The sequence below is a fragment of the Triticum aestivum genome, chromosome 5A, assembly GCF_018294505.1.
Source record: "Triticum aestivum cultivar Chinese Spring chromosome 5A, IWGSC CS RefSeq v2.1, whole genome shotgun sequence".
NCBI classification, from domain to species: Eukaryota; Viridiplantae; Streptophyta; class Magnoliopsida; order Poales; family Poaceae; genus Triticum; species Triticum aestivum.
Genome location: NC_057806.1, coordinates 6591951 through 6597529, shown reverse-complemented (window position 1 = coordinate 6597529; position 5579 = coordinate 6591951).

Here is a 5579-nt window from a genome sequence, read left to right as displayed (position 1 = left end):
GCTGCCGCCACTCCGACCGGCCCTCCGCCGCCCCTCCAGACATCGGGCATCGAGCCCTTCCCATCCCTCCGCCCCTCGAGCAGGTCCCAGCTCGGTTGCCCGCGTCCCCCAGCTCCGGCATCCCTCCTATGACCAGCATCCCAGAGACCCTGACGCGGCCGTCGGCGTCGAGATCCGCGGCGAGCTCCTCTTCTTCCGTCCTAGGTCGCCGCCGCTCTAGTTCGACGCCTCGTCTTCTTGCCGATGACCAAGCTAGCCAGCTGCATGCGTGCTCTGATCCAGCCAGCTGCGTTCGTGATCTGCTTGGCGTGCGAGTAGTGCTTGTACGCGTCCGTGTCCGGCCGGCCGCGTGCTCTACTCCAGCTGGCTGTGCTTGCTGTGTTCTAATTTCAGAGATAGATTTGGCAGTTTCAGAGACAGAGCACTGTCTAGCTAGCACAGGAGCCTGGTAATTTCACATATATGATACTGTCTGGTACAGTAGTATGCATATGTCTTGCCGGTGAGCTACATGCATCACACATTCTAGTATGGGTTGTTAGGTTAACTATTCTACAATTTCCGTTAGTACGGGTTGATGACTAGTTCGCTTAATCCAGAGGCATTACAGACAATTCACAGACAAAGCTACAGTTTCACAGTTGTTTCAACCAAACAGCTTCCAGCTTTCCCACAGCTGAAAGTTCACAGCAGCTTTCTCACAGCTCACAGCTTACAGCAGCTTTTTTAGAATTTGCAGCTCTACCAAACACAGCCTATATAAGTTTTTTTTAGAGATTCCACAATAGAGACTACACTTGAATGTAAAATTGTATATAAACACCTTTTAGAGTATAAGTTCACTCATTTTACTTCATATGTAGCCTATAGTGTAATCTCTTAAAAGACTTATATTTAGGAACAGAGGGAGTAGGTGCTTGATAGGAACTCGTCATTTCTTGTGTGACACTCCTATTCCAAAATATTTAGTTTCATCACTATGGAAAGAAACACAAAGATTGAACTCTTTCTTTACATATAACAAACGAGCCTGTGCGTTGCAACAAAATAATATCACATACATAAAAACAAACACCAGATATTTAGTCGTGTACGTTCCTACTGAGTTGTGTCCTCAATGGGTCGTGGATTCCATCAAGGCACTGATTCGTTGCTTGCCTCACATAGGATATAGCTGACTGATTCTGAAAAATAAAATAAAAAAGAGAATATAGAATGGATACAAAGAGTGGCAGAAATCCATTAATCGAAATAGCTAGCTTTACAATTCAAAAAGATGTCGTAGTTCAATGGTTTTAATCTATATCTATACCTACTATTAAAGAAAATAGATATTCTTGGTTTGGTTTAATCCTTTACGTTTGGTTTACACATGTTAAACGATCTGGGCCAGTTACTTGTATGTTGATCGGCCTTTTATGGGTTTTTATAGAGAGATCGTGAAAAATAATTGGGTCAAAATAAATCAACATTATGGGAATTGAACACAAGACCTCCTGTCTATCTCTTAGATGTAACAACCAAAGACTTATGCACCTTTCATATTTACTAATCCCAACTCACTCTAAATATACGAGTGGCAGTCATCATGTTTATTTATTTATTTTTTGCGAGAAAAGGAGTTGATATTAAAACAGCCAAATTACTGAAAGGTCCACACAGAAAAGGAAATTACAACCAAGCCCCTCTGCAACCCGACTACGCCGGCGCCGTGGACGAGCCGGTGACGCGCCGTTCGCTGCTGCTCGCTGACGCTTTGGATCGAAGCAGTCCCCGGGCGAAACGGGAAGTCTCCGATCAACGGTCCCTGAGGACCTGCACCCACGGTCGTCGTCGTCGTCGCACCGCTCGACATCGCCTTCCTTCTCCAGATCCTCAACCGCCGGAATCGCCATCCCTCGATCTCCGGCACGGGGGAACCGTGCATGGCCTCTCCACCGAGCAGCGAGCACGAAGAAAGGAGCTGGTCCACCACGGAGCTCCACCGGAACTTCGCCGTCGAAGGGGAGACCAACAGTTGCAAAATGTCGATCCAGTCGCACCGCCGCCTCCACGACGCCACCGGCTGGCTCCCTAGGCACTCCTACACTATGTACACGCTGCAAATCGGGCCTCCCCCGTCCTCCCGCCGCCGGAGCGTCCGGCGGAGGGCGAGGGAGCCGCCGATTCGGCAACGGCGAGGTGGAGAGCCCGGAGTTCGCACAAATCGCCCTTCGTTCCTATAGATGGGAAAGGGTGAGGTCCAAGGCTCATGTTTAGAGAGAGCTAATTAAGCGAATGAGCTAATAAAGGAAGGATTGTAGGCTTAAATATAATATTTAAATGAATGTGGCTAATTAAAGAAAGGATTATGAGTAAATCGATGGAATAACTATTAGAAAGATTGTGGTCTTAATAAATTCTACATGAAGGATTTGAGGTAAAAAGGTAGGATAATTAAAAGAAAGGATCTATAGGCCTTAATGTGTTGGGGCAATTAAATTAGAAAAAGAAGGATTTGATTCCCAACTAAAACGGGTGAGGACTTCATGGTAATTAATGAAATGATAATGCTTAAATGCCATTAAAAAAGGATTGTATTTAAATAAAATCAGTGGGACATTACGCCCCGCAAAGAAAATATGAACACGACTAAATTGAGACGTATTTTTTTATGTTCATTTTGTAGAAGGACAATGCTGCGTTGCAACATGTTCTTCATAATGAATCCGATGTTGTGGGACATTATGCTTGTGCAAAACATCAATTTTCCCCGTTGCAACGCATGGGCATATGTGCTAGTCTAGTACTACATCTGGATGTCTCTCTGCTACCTGCTGCTAGAATGTGCATGTAGATCTCACCCATCATCTCTCTCTCATCCGTGAACATGCAAACCGTGACTTAACATCACGTACTACAAGCTAGATCCACTATGGCAAAAAAAACATAGTGAATCCACATTTTGATGGGATCTTTTTTTCTGGAAGCTTGCGTCACAGAGTTTAAACAAAGAAGAAATATGGATAGAATGGACCCTAGAGTGGAGAAGAAACATTCGGCTTCTCGGCGGGGTCGGGCAGCTAGGCACTGGTGACGACACTCCTTTGGCTCCGCGACCTCTTCACCTTCCCGGCTTTCTTCGCCGCTACCTCCTCCTCTGCTGCCGTCACGGGGGAACCGTGCATGGCCTCTCCACCGAGCAGCGAGCACGAAGAAAGGAGCTGGTCCACCACGGAGCTCCACCGGAACTTCGCCGTCGAAGGGGAGACCAACAGTTGCAAAATGTCGATCCAGTCGCACCGCCGCCTCCACGACGCCACCGGCTGGCTCCCTAGGCACTCCTACACTATGTACACGCTGCAAATCGGGCCTCCCCCGTCCTCCCGCCGCCGGAGCGTCCGGCGGAGGGCGAGGGAGCCGCCGATTCGGCAACGGCGAGGTGGAGAGCCCGGAGTTCGCACAAATCGCCCTTCGTTCCTATAGATGGGAAAGGGTGAGGTCCAAGGCTCATGTTTAGAGAGAGCTAATTAAGCGAATGAGCTAATAAAGGAAGGATTGTAGGCTTAAATATAATATTTAAATGAATGTGGCTAATTAAAGAAAGGATTATGAGTAAATCGATGGAATAACTATTAGAAAGATTGTGGTCTTAATAAATTCTACATGAAGGATTTGAGGTAAAAAGGTAGGATAATTAAAAGAAAGGATCTATAGGCCTTAATGTGTTGGGGCAATTAAATTAGAAAAAGAAGAATTTGATTCCCAACTAAAACGGGTGAGGACTTCATGGTAATTAATGAAATGATAATGCTTAAATGCCATTAAAAAAGGATTGTATTTAAATAAAATCAGTGGGACATTACGCCCCGCAAAGAAAATATGAACACGACTAAATTGAGACGTATTTTTTTATGTTCATTTTGTAGAAGGACGATGCTGCGTTGCAACATGTTCTTCATAATGAATCCGATGTTGTGGGACATTATGCTTGTGCAAAACATCAATTTTCCCCGTTGCAACGCATGGGCATATGTGCTAGTCTAGTACTACATCTGGATGTCTCTCTGCTAGCTGCTGCTAGAATGTGCATGTAGATCTCACCCATCATCTCTCTCTCATCCGTGAACATGCAAACCGTGACTTAGCATCACGTACTACAAGCTAGATCCACTATGGCAAAAAAAACATAGTGAATCCACATTTTGATGGGATCTTTTTTCCTGGAAGCTTGCGTCACAGAGTTTAAACAAAGAAGAAATATGGATAGAATGGACCCTAGAGTGGAGAAGAAACATTCGGCTTCTCGGCGGGGTCGGGCAGCTAGGCACTGGTGACGACACTCCTTTGGCTCCGCGACCTCTTCACCTTCCCGGCTTTCTTCGCCGCTACCTCCTCCTCTGCTGCCGTCACGGGGGAACCGTGCATGGCCTCTCCACCGAGCAGCGAGCACGAAGAAAGGAGCTGGTCCACCACGGAGCTCCACCGGAACTTCGCCGTCGAAGGGGAGACCAACAGTTGCAAAATGTCGATCCAGTCGCACCGCCGCCTCCACGACGCCACCGGCTGGCTCCCTAGGCACTCCTACACTATGTACACGCTGCAAATCGGGCCTCCCCCGTCCTCCCGCCGCCGGAGCGTCCGGCGGAGGGCGAGGGAGCCGCCGATTCGGCAACGGCGAGGTGGAGAGCCCGGAGTTCGCACAAATCGCCCTTCGTTTCTATAGATGGGAAAGGGTGAGGTCCAAGGCTCATGTTTAGAGAGAGCTAATTAAGCGAATGAGCTAATAAAGGAAGGATTGTAGGCTTAAATATAATATTTAAATGAATGTGGCTAATTAAAGAAAGGATTATGAGTAAATCGATGGAATAACTATTAGAAAGATTGTGGTCTTAATAAATTCTACATGAAGGATTTGAGGTAAAAAGGTAGGATAATTAAAAGAAAGGATCTATAGGCCTTAATGTGTTGGGGCAATTAAATTAGAAAAAGAAGGATTTGATTCCCAACTAAAACGGGTGAGGACTTCATGGTAATTAATGAAATGATAATGCTTAAATGCCATTAAAAAAGGATTGTATTTAAATAAAATCAGTGGGACATTACGCCCCGCAAAGAAAATATGAACACGACTAAATTGAGACGTATTTTTTTATGTTCATTTTGTAGAAGGACGATGCTGCGTTGCAACATGTTCTTCATAATGAATCCGATGTTGTGGGACATTATGCTTGTGCAAAACATCAATTTTCCCCGTTGCAACGCATGAGCATATGTGCTAGTCTAGTACTACATCTGGATGTCTCTCTGCTAGCTGCTGCTAGAATGTGCATGTAGATCTCACCCATCATCTCTCTCTCATCCGTGAACATGCAAACCGTGACTTAGCATCACGTACTACAAGCTAGATCCACTATGGCAAAAAAAACATAGTGAATCCACATTTTGATGGGATCTTTTTTCCTGGAAGCTTGCGTCACAGAGTTTAAACAAAGAAGAAATATGGATAGAATGGACCCTAGAGTGGAGAAGAAACATTCGGCTTCTCGGCGGGGTCGGGCAGCTAGGCACTGGTGACGACACTCCTTTGGCTCCGCGAC